The sequence below is a fragment of the Barbatula barbatula genome (genome assembly GCF_947034865.1).
Source record: "Barbatula barbatula genome assembly, chromosome: 8".
Lineage (NCBI taxonomy): Eukaryota > Metazoa > Chordata > Actinopteri > Cypriniformes > Nemacheilidae > Barbatula > Barbatula barbatula.
In genome coordinates this window covers 16,441,081-16,452,823 of record NC_136771.1, presented here as the reverse complement: position 1 = coordinate 16,452,823, position 11,743 = coordinate 16,441,081, and positions in this window count along the sequence as shown.

Genomic DNA, 11,743 nt, shown 5'->3' with positions numbered 1-11,743 from the left:
GTGAAGCTGGTTAGACACAACACGTTACCATCCTGGTTTATTTTCTTCACTAAAACAAGAGAACAACAATTACACAACAAAGTGACAAGCATTCCCTACACATCTTCTGACAAATGAGTCAATAACAGTCAAACAAAGTTGCTCTTCTTTCCTTATTCTCGTTGCATTATCGCTTCATTAATAAAATGTGCCACAATTTTTGAGGGGTTGTCATTCTCATCTATAAAATATGCTCTGAAAACATAAAAGAAATGTTTGCTTTATGAGTATGTAATGTTAATATAAACCTAACCTTCATAACATCACACTTGGTAGCCTGGTGCATGGTCCAACATCTAAATGAACAGGCTGTATTCTGGTCAAAACATATTATTATTATGACAAAATTAATATTCTATAAACGCCTGTAGAATGGCATTCTGCAACGGTAACACAACAGTACAGAATGTTAATATACTCTGTGAATTGATAATTCAACATGGTCTAGAAAACATTCAATGACACAAAGATGCTCTGACGTCCTCCAGCTGAGTCTCAAACCTTGACAACTGTAGTGTGTGTGTGTGTGTGTGTGTGTGTGGGAGATCCATTTCCGATCTCCCTGTCTGACTGGATTTTGTTGCCACAGATAAAAGCCCATTAGACACTTCTTTCTCTGCTTGCATTACCTTTCACTATACTCGCTCTCGCTGACTGCCTAAATACAGTACACTGCAAGAACACAACAGCAATTCAAAGCACTTATGTGAACTCCTAGATTTGAATTGAATCATTTCCACAGGAAACACATACTGAATAAATACTCATACTCAAATGTGTTAAAAAAAACTCTAATGGTTCATCCCAGGTCCTGAGACCTCACATGAAGCCAACGTGTTTTCATTAAGTTTTGTTGCTTCCCACTTAAAGTCAAAACACAAAGCTAGAGTAACAAACATCACAACCACACAGCTTTCTTGTGTTGACAACGTACATTTGTGCAACCATAATGCAAATATCTTTTAAAATCGGTCTTGTTATATTCGTGCACGAGTCAAATGTAAATTCAAACAGTGGAATTTCACGCGGTAAACAAAGTTCAGAGACTAAGAAATATCCGATAAAAGAGAAGACAAAAAGAGCGAGAGTATAGCAGGCACCACTTACAGCAAAGACATTCGTCAAATTGCATTACGAGATTTAATCACTCTGACGCTTTAAAAGAGCCTCTGAAATAAATAATAAAACAGTGGGCATTCAGAAAGCATGCGCCAATATCACTAAGCGAGAAAAAATGAAAGAGCATCACCTACCAGACAATCCAGACACTGGAGCAGCACATTACTGCGATGAATACACAATAAACACACGCCGAGCGATCGCTACAAAAACACCATCTTTACGCACAAAAACACCATTCATGACGGACGGAAAAGTAGAAATAAATGTATGCGTTTGTGATGGCGTCCTGGCTGTGCCTGTTGTCCGTGAAGCGATGACTGGAGGTGAGGTGTCTCCTGTCGCTGTGTGTGGCTGATTGGTGCTGAGGTGAGGAGGATGGGGATGTGGACACCAACTGATCATTGGCTGGAAATTACTATAGAAACACCAGGAGCTCTGGGGAGGGGGATGCTCATCAATCTCTACAGGGAAACAGCGTGCTTTCCCTCGCTAGATGTGTGGTAGCACTACGTGAATACGCATAGACATTCATTAATACACCATTAATCACAATAGTCATCATAACATTAACCTGTAAGCAGTTTGACTGTATTTTAAAACCTTTGGAATTTTGTAAGGAAAGCTCCACAAATGCTGTCTGACTGATGAGCTGTCTATCCTGTATCAAGGTCCTGTATCAAATATTAGGTAGGTAAGCTATAGGTGTTGAGACCTACGAAGTGCTACATGTTTTTATAGGCTATTACCATCTACCAAGTAGCCTATTTATGAGAGTAAAATAACATGCTTGTTTAGAAGTGCTTAAAATAATGCTATTGCAACGAATGTAAATGTTATCAAACTATTTCTGATTCTTTTTTTAATTTTCACTTTTTGTGGATCAACTTGTTTTCATGTCCTGCGCAACATGTCTTCTATTTGCTGCAACTGTTTTAAACGTTGATATATTTTAAAAGGTTATACAAAATGCTGTCCTTAAAACATAATCTATCTACATACTCTTTGGGATGTATTTTTGCCTGATTTAAATATGTTGATAATAAATATTGATGAAAATAAAAACTAGACTGGTCATTTAAATATTGACAGCTTTCCTCCAACTTCACTGCAGCAAGTTAATGAGCAAATAGCGTGTCACAGTCTGGTCTGTTCCTGTGCCTGTTTCTCCTGTGTTTCCCCATGAACTCCATTCCCCATGATCCTCCACCGCACCAGTTCCTCGTTTGCCATTATCACACCTGGCAGCCATCACCCCATCAAAAGACTCTATAAATACTCAGCCTGTTCATTTAGTTTGTTTGTTTAATTAAAATCTTTAGACTGCAAGAAAACAAAGTCAATTTATTGTCCTCCTTTTTCTGTATTGCCTTAAGGCAGAAATGCACATAAGTAATGCATATAGCAAAATGAAATGACAGTTATTTAATGTTGTACTTGCTGGCACTTATTTGTTCCAATTGAATTCATTTTCAGAAAGTTTGTTTACCAACGTCTTAGCAAAGTTGTATGTATAATACTTTGGGAATTTGCTAATATATCAACTTTAAAGTTAGCTTGCAAAGTGAAGGAGTGTGCTAAACACTTGGCATTTGCATACAGTTTTACACAAAGCCTTTGAAAAAATACTTTGATCTGATACACACAATTTTGACATAGACAGATCCACTGGCAACAGGGGCGTTGCTAGACCTAAAGCTCTGCTGTGACCCTCATTACTTTTTCTATCACGTTCCTCTTAAAAACCTGCAGTGTGCAAGAAGTATGCAACACAATGCACTATAAAACTTCCCTTTCCCTTAAACCACTATTACAGTGCAACAATACTAGGGAAAGAAAACATTTGTGTATTTAAAATTATTTAAGCTAACCTTAACATAAACTTGCATGCACTGTATGAAATTTATGCACATTTGCATTCATTACACAATGATAAGAATCAATAATGACATCTTTTCAAGAATTTACAATTACAATATTTTAAGAAACCAGTAGTTTTATGGCTCCAACTAATATAAAGAACACATTTTATCTTAAAGAAATAAACCAATATTTTTCTGGTTTCACAGCCCAAACAAGATTTGCATAATTTTGTTTACCAAATGTACATTATTAGACTGAAAAGACATTTCAGCCATAGGTTCTGACAACTTTTTATGCAATGTCCTAAACTAGAAATTATATATTAATTTCATTTCTGACAGTACAGAACACAAATTTCACAGACTTGACAAAGGTTTTCCTGAGACATTTTCCTCTGATTTGAGACTTCCTGAGACTTGACTAGCGATGCCACTGAATATCATCAATGTTGTTTTATGTAAGACAGAGTAATGCATAACATTTAAACAGAAATTTGGTCATGTTTTGTGTTTAAGAGAAACCCCAGATCATAAGCAGGTTCAGACACATAGAAAAGAGCTCCGTTATTCCTATAGAAAGCATACTGGATTAAATGTTTTTTAATGATCAGTTTCATGTGTTTTTCCCTAGTCCGTGGACACATTAATTGTATCACTGTGAAATATATAAATATGGGCAAATCACATAAATAACAATGGAATTTCTTAAACCTGTGCAGGTTACAGATGACAGTTAAATTTAAACTCATACTAAATTCTTTAATATTTTAATTTAGTTGCAAACACTTTTGGAAACACAGATTCAGTCCTGATACACTTTTAGTCATTGATGCATTGTAGGCTATACTGTAATTTATATGAATATTTTGTAAAATTGCATTACTTTTTGAAATGTATTTGTTATTGTATATCAACTGATTTTATTTGATAACATCACTGCAGTGCTCATATGCTGTATTGTCAGACTTTACCCAGCTCAAACGAGACACAACGCACTTGGAATTATCTTGACTCTCCTGAATCACACTTCCGCAATTGTTAAAAACGTTTTATACGACATATGACAAGGACTTTTTGCTCACACTAAGCAATCTAAACTATTTGCACAGCACGAAAATATCCTGGTTGAGCTGAGCTGTTTTTAGATAAATACTTTCACTACCACTATTCACTATCAGAACATTATGCATGGACACATCTGTCAGTCCTAACCTCCTATATGCAGACACATTTGATTTTATGAGCATTCCCCTAATCCTCTAGGGAAATCTGCCTACATGGCACTAACTGATGGCAAACAGGAAATAAGTGTTTGTAGCTTGGGCAAGGTGTTGGACCAACAAGGCCAGTATTATAACTGGATCTGTGCCTGTTTTGTTTAAATGTAAGTCTATTTTTATCCTTTTAACTAGAAAATTCATGGAAAACCATTCTGACTTCCTACAGTACGCTGTTAACGTCCAATACAGCACCACTACAGAGCAAGCACAAAACCATTTTTACATTTTACAACCTTGTATTTTTATAAATACCTAACTTGACTTTTGACTTTGACTTTGTTAACATTCAATATTTTACATTAACATCATTTAGCACTCACAATTAGGTTGCCAGAGACACTTTTATTGAAAACTTGGATGGTAAAAAGGCAAACAATATCACAGTTTTTTTTGCTACTTCATACATAACTGAAATCAAGTTGTTTTTATTATAAGCAAACTGTTAAAGAAATTTGTAAAATAATTTGTATTGTTTGCTGTTTATTTGATTATTTTGTATTACTCTTTGTTAAATTATAGTAGAACTAGATGTCGGAAATTGACTTAAGTGTTTGTGATTTATTATGATAAAGAATAGTATAATGCAACAGAATATAGGATGAAATTAAGTCTAGAAAATCTCACGTCAGTGTGCAGTTTTATGCAGATTTGCAGATTTGGGTGCAAATTATTAGACTACGCCAATTTAACAGTATCTAACTAGCCAGGATGTCTATCTAAATATGCTTGCAATGTCTTAACTGGTCATCAGCATTGCAATCTCTTATTCTTAGAACTAAAATGTGGAGGATCAAACACTGGGAAACACTCCACCTTCAAACAACCAAATCCCACTTTATCCATCTGAAACATAAACACGGGGAATGCAAGGTTCATACAGAGTGCATGCAACTTGCTGACATGTCTCACAGGAGAAAATAGGACTAACAAAAACTTTTATATCTTTCAATCTGTGTTGTCTGAGGGTTGAATGAAGGCTTCACAAAGTGTCTCAAAGTGTCTAACTAAAGATAACTCCTTAGCAGGACCATGGGCTATAAAACTGTACAAAGGCAAGCGTGTACCCTTTCAACTCATGCGCCCCCACCAATTTATTATCAAATCCCACATGGCATGACAATATGTCAGTCAAAAAAATTAATAAACGTAGAGGATGCCTTTACCTAAATAATATCTTCTAAAGAAGACTTTAAGATATTGTTTTCTTAAAGTCTTCCACACAGCACCAAGTTTGCCTTGTGCTGTTGGCCTGGAATATTTGTTGGCCTGGGAGACAGCAGGTGCATCCTTTTCCACAACAATATCCTCCAATACATGTCAATTGGTGATTTATAATATTGTATTGTCCGTACTGATTCGGACATGATAACCTTTTAGCCACAGGAGATACGCTCAGAGGCAAACATAAAACCAGGAGCCTGAGATAATCGAAATGCATGCTTCTGAATGAAGATTGCCATATTCGGTTTATTGCTCGACCCTCCATGACTGGCCCTCAGGAATAAGCAGAAGATGAACATCCTCAGAGATCTTGTGATGCGTCACAACTCCCATTACCACCACTCCTTACAGGGGTCATTTGTCTCATCACATACTGTATGCAGCTGAGACACTAAGGTGACACACACTATGATGGGTAAATGCTGGGAGGGGTTCATTCTTAGAGAAAAAAATCCTTTTCATTGTCAGAATCTGACATTTTTGTCAAAATTTAGATATAAATATATTCTTATTCTGTGACAAAAAACGAATTTACATTGTGTTGTTTTTTCCTTTGGGACTTTTTTTGAAAAATGTTAGATAAAAGTTATCTAAAAAAAACTGTCCTGAGTTTACAACCCTCATTCATCTTAAATTCACATGATTAAAGGGATAGTTCACCCAAAAACTCACGCTCAAGTCCAAACTGTATACATTTCTTTGCTCTGTTGAACCCAAAAATGTTTTTTTAAGGTTCAATATCAGGTCCATGATAGGTCATCCTTTTATACACTTTTTTGTAAATACCATGGTAAATAAAATTACATTTTATTTAATTTATTAAAAGCTTTTAGTGGACGCACCAAATTCCGAACTTCCGGTCTGTGTTTGGTTATAATACTCATTTTAATAATACCCATTTGAGTTAATACTCATTTAAAGTATATTGATATTTTATTGTATAATAATTGTATTATATTAAATTAAAACTGCTCAACAGTTATTGATTCTTTGTGGAGGTCTTAGGGAAGTTTGTTTATGTAATTGCCCCTGAAACTTTTCACAGTATATGAGAAAATGGGAATGGTTGTCCAGCTAAAGTGAGGTCCATAGTGGAAATGGATCAATGTTTTCTCAAATATTTATCAGCATTATGCAGTTTGTTTCAGCCGAGTACAACAAAGTAAACAAATCTCAGTCTGTTAAAACTTTACAAAGTAGTGCAGAGTATAAACAAGTGTGTTAGCCACAAATGATTCAATGACGGTTCTCAACCAACCAGAGGGGTAAGAACATTCTAAAATTATAAACTTTTGGGGATGGTGTCAATACTTCATTATGTAACTTCTCAGCAATTCAAAGATCTTCCTTCATGTCAAGTGCATTGAAAGTAGCACAGCAGAGGAACAACTTTTGAATGGTCCCTTTTAAAGAGCAACACACACAATAAATAGGCTGGGGCGGTCCGGACACCTCGTTTGCCTTAAGGGACACCTAATAAAGTCTGAAACTTGGGGGGTCCCCTGATTTTTCATTAAAACTAGACTACTACATTTTTTTGTTAAATTATCACGCTAAAACAAAACACCATTGACCGTATTTTGTAAATTTCATAACACATTTCTATGAAAAAATTTATCTGAAAATAGCCTGTCCATGCATGCTCAAGCGCGCTATACATTGTTCAATGAAGACATGTACAGAGAGATATGTGGCGCTGAGTGATATGGATCCTCTCATGTTGATAGGGACAAACGGGTAGTGGAAAAATATTTTAAATATAACATTGCGTTGCTCTGCAAAACTTTTGCGTTTACCCAAGAATATTTGTTATCCCTCAGAAAACGTTTGCATTCCCAGAGATAATTTTGGAAAAATGATCTCCGACTTTGACGAGAAGAGTAGCCTACCCTTCTGCTATCGCCCAAAGGACTGACATTAGTTTTTCTTTTCTGCATTGGTTCCCATGGATTATTTTCATATAATTGATCTACATTATCATGAGATGAATCAAAACGCTCATACGTTATGTATACGATGACGGCAGGTTGGCAGCTCTGTACAGACCGTCACTATTCAAAAAAGGGAACAACACTCCAATAATAAAAAGGATGAGGAGCAAAAGACAGGAAAATAAATAAATAAAGGGAAATGAAAGGAGAGGAAAATCTCAATTAGTAAAAACAATTATCATAAACTTGTTATTCTTGTCATCGATAAGTTAAAGATATTTTACAATAAGATAAATCTTAGCATTAAACCTATGCAAAATCTTGATTACATTTTTTTTGTGAATACAATGCTAAATAAAATTATTAACAGCGAGTTTGAGAGCATGGTCACTGCTAAAATAAAGAAATATAATTTATCTTTCAATCTCTCCCTCATGTGGATATGTATTAATGGATTGTAAACATTTTAAGGACATTTATGCATGTAATGTGGTCAAATTACTGTGATCCAAACTATCATGTGATTGATGCTTGTACTGGCAGCTCCGTCGAGATTTTTTTGGGTTGGTTAGGGGACCCCCCAAGAGATTTGACACTATTTGAACACTGATTCTACAGCCATTTTTCCCAAAATGTTCTTCTGCTCAGGGGATGGGACCTCTGGCTTAGAGTGCCACTCTGTGTGCCACTATGTTTTTGTAAGGGGGAGCAGGAGCATGAATAATGATAATGTGATAATGTAGCTGGCTGCTGTCCATCATCAGTTGCACGCGATTGGCTACAATGCTCAACGCTGCAAATCAAGCTGCAATTAGAAGGAAGAGCTTGAACACAACTTTGCATTAGCTGAGGTGAGTCGAAATGTCAAGTCAAGTCAAGTCAGCTTTATTTATATAGCGCTTTTGACTATTTTCATTGTTACAAAGCAGCTGTACAAGAAAACATTGACTATAAGCGAAACATATGAGGTTATGCGAGTCAAAACACAGGTCAAATATCAGACAGACTATAAAATCCTATATGCGGTGTTAATTAAATAAAACTATAAAAATCAAGCAGCCCCCCCGGCCAGGCAAACCTCAGAGGGAAACCAGGCCTAACCAGGGGATTCCAGTTCCCCTCTGGCAAAAGATGTTTTTCAAACAAAAATTGTCTTGGCTAATATTATTTCCCCAAACAACATGGTAATTATTACACCCATTACATCAAATATTAGCAAAATTCTGTTTTTGGAAATTACATTATAACAACCCCTGTGTACATACAGTGGATTTCAATGATTGAGATAGGCACGATGCAAAATGATGCCAACACAGCAACTGTTTAAATAGGATTGTGGTTAGTGAATTAGTGTCATGATCCCGCATTCCTAACAGCTGTATCTCTTGTTCTGGCCGACGGTATTATGACATCCCCACTTTGGAAGCACATGGCCATTGATTGTTCCCTCTCTAGGCTGATGTACTCTCCAGTGGTCGATGATGCTGCAAGGTTCCCCTCATGGGTCAATGCCGCTAGGTTCCCCTCAGGGGTTGTTGCCGTCGGGATCCACACCAGAGCCTGCCCCTGTCTGTGGGCCTCCCTACCTCTGTTTCTGTCTCTGGGCGACCAGTCTGTGTTCCTGTTTGCGAGCCCCCCAGGGGTTGTTCCTGGGTACGGGCCCTGTGGTGTCTGTTCCTGTCTGTGGCCCTCCCGAGTAAGTTCCTATCTGCTGGCCTCAAGTGTATGTTCCTGTCTGCGGGGGCCCCAGGGGATGTTCCTGGGCACGGGCCCTCTGGTGTCTGTTCCTGTCTGTGCTCAACCTGTGTGTTCTTGTCACTGGGCCTCAAGTGTGTTCTTGATTTGTTCTTTAGTTACTATTTTGCAGTGTTTTGATTTCGATTTTCTTAAATTTAGTTTTGTTCATGTCGTGTTCCCCCTCGGAGCCGCCAGGTGGCATCCCTTGGGGGAGTGGTACTTTCATAATCCCACTTCCTTGCAGCTGTATCTCTTGTTCTGGCCGACAGGATCATGACAGTCCCACTTGTGTGGCCATTGATTGTGCCCTGTGCTTTCCTGTCTTGCGGCTTAGCCCCCCCCCCTTGTTTCCTTATTCATTATCCCATTATCAGTTCCCGCCCTTCACCTGTTGCCCTGGTTATGCCTATTTTGTTCCTCTCCTATTTAATGCCCTTGTGTTTGCTGTCCTGTGCTGGATTGTTTGTCTTTATCCCCGTCTTGTCCTGTTGCCCCTGGTCTGTCTTTATGCTAAGTTTTGGTCAAGTTTCATTTTGTTAAAGTTATTTAACTTATTACTTAACTATTAAGTTGTTAAGTATTTTGTTCTTGTTTTCCCTCTCGAGGGATTTTGAGTTATGTTTTGTCCTATGTTAAATAAATGTCTCTTTTTTTTAGAGCTTCATTTGGGTTCTATTTTCTGTCAGTTCAATGACAATTAGACTCTGGATTTTCCGCACTGCACAAAAGTGCCACAATTGTTAAAGCAACTTTAGTTTATATAAATTTTAGAGCACAAGGTAAAAGGTTTGGCATTAGTATGATTGCCATTTGTATATGGTTTAAATATTTTTTTGTATTGTTATTATTATATAATGTGATTTTGACAATTTGGTCAGAATTTTACTTATTTCTACATCTGAAAATGCATTATATGTCAAGATTAAGTGAAACATCGCTGCTGCACAGGGGGCAGGGACATTATCTGTCATTAAAATACAATGACAGGTCGCTACATTTTGATGAGCTGAGGAAAATAAAAATCTCTCCTGTCACTAATTCTGCCAAAAGTGCATTATGTGTCTTGTCTATTACAACTTGATCTAAGCAGTAACTAGAATTCTACTAAAACAAAAGCAGCTGGAGCCATGAGTGTGTATTTGTGTTGAGACATATAGGAGCCCAGAAATGTGACACAATAAGGGTCTAAGTCAGAATTCATTGAGAAGTATATGATGGCTTGCCCCGTGAGCAGGTTGTTATAGAGAGGCACCTTCAAGACCGCCCCAGGGTGCAGCTGAACACTGACGCTTCAGCCATTTATTTCTTAACCTCTCATACATTGAAGCACTGTCAGCAAGCAGTTGTTCCCCTTTTCAGCGTACTAGCATGCTTAGCTGTCTCTGTCTGTTTCTGTTCTCTCTCTCTTTGTGCATCTTTAGCAGTTTGAAACGGCTTTCTTGACATGAGTACAAAACACATTAGAACCTATAGGATCAGTCTAAGAGTACAGCGTTTGACTTAAGGTTGTTTGACTGAAAATATATAAAAAAACTGTAAATTTAGCTGAGAGTGCAACTGCACAGTGCTATGTGCTCTCCAATTTTAAGTATGTTAATGCTTTGTTATTAAAAAACTAATAATAATAGTTATTAAACAAAAGGGCCAACGAAGTGTGAGTTTAGTTATATATGAAAACTATCAACATTTTAAATTATTTGTATTTCAGATGGACTTAAGTGAATTGTTTATTTCCTTTTACATGACCTTAAAATACTGGGTTGCATGTCAAATCATTTCACCATTACTTTATGTCTAGCTGTGGTTTCTCCAGAACTACACATAAAGCATTTAATCTTTTTTTGGGTTGCGGAGTAGGACAAATATGAAGATCAGTATTTCTAATGTTCTTTTCCATTTTCCATTGCATAAATACAGAGGGTATACTGCCATCTAGTGATTAGTTGTGACAATGCTTGAACAAGACGTTTAATGACCCCATATAAAAGGTTTTCTTGAGACTTGGAATAGTCTTGGAAACTTGCAATTGTCACATCAAATAAACACACCCCCATATGATGTTATGCATCTGACATTACATATAAATATTGTGAATTTAAACAGCAAATTTACCTTTGCTTAAAGACATTTTTAAGACAGTTTGACTTTTTCCTGATTTTCAATAAAAATATGTCTAGTTTTTAGCCAATATTGTCTAGTAAGATATATTGTTTTGTTTAAACGGTTTGAAAAAAAATGCAATCAAAAGTATACAGACAGTATGACTTCACAGATTTTATGATTTCACAATTTATGATTTTGACAGAAAACAACAACTGTCATATTGTTTCATGTGATGGTAAAACAGAAGAGAACACAAAGTACAGGGACAAGAACGACTGCAAAAACTCTTTAAGGAAAACCTTCAAACCACCAAACACTATAGTGCAGAGGCTGTTTTTTAATTGATGTCAATGGAGAAGAGGCTTCCCTCGGGTGATTAAGTTATAAACTATAAAAAATCCATAGTCAGCTGTAAAATAGTTGGATATCTAATTTGATCCGGAAGAACAAA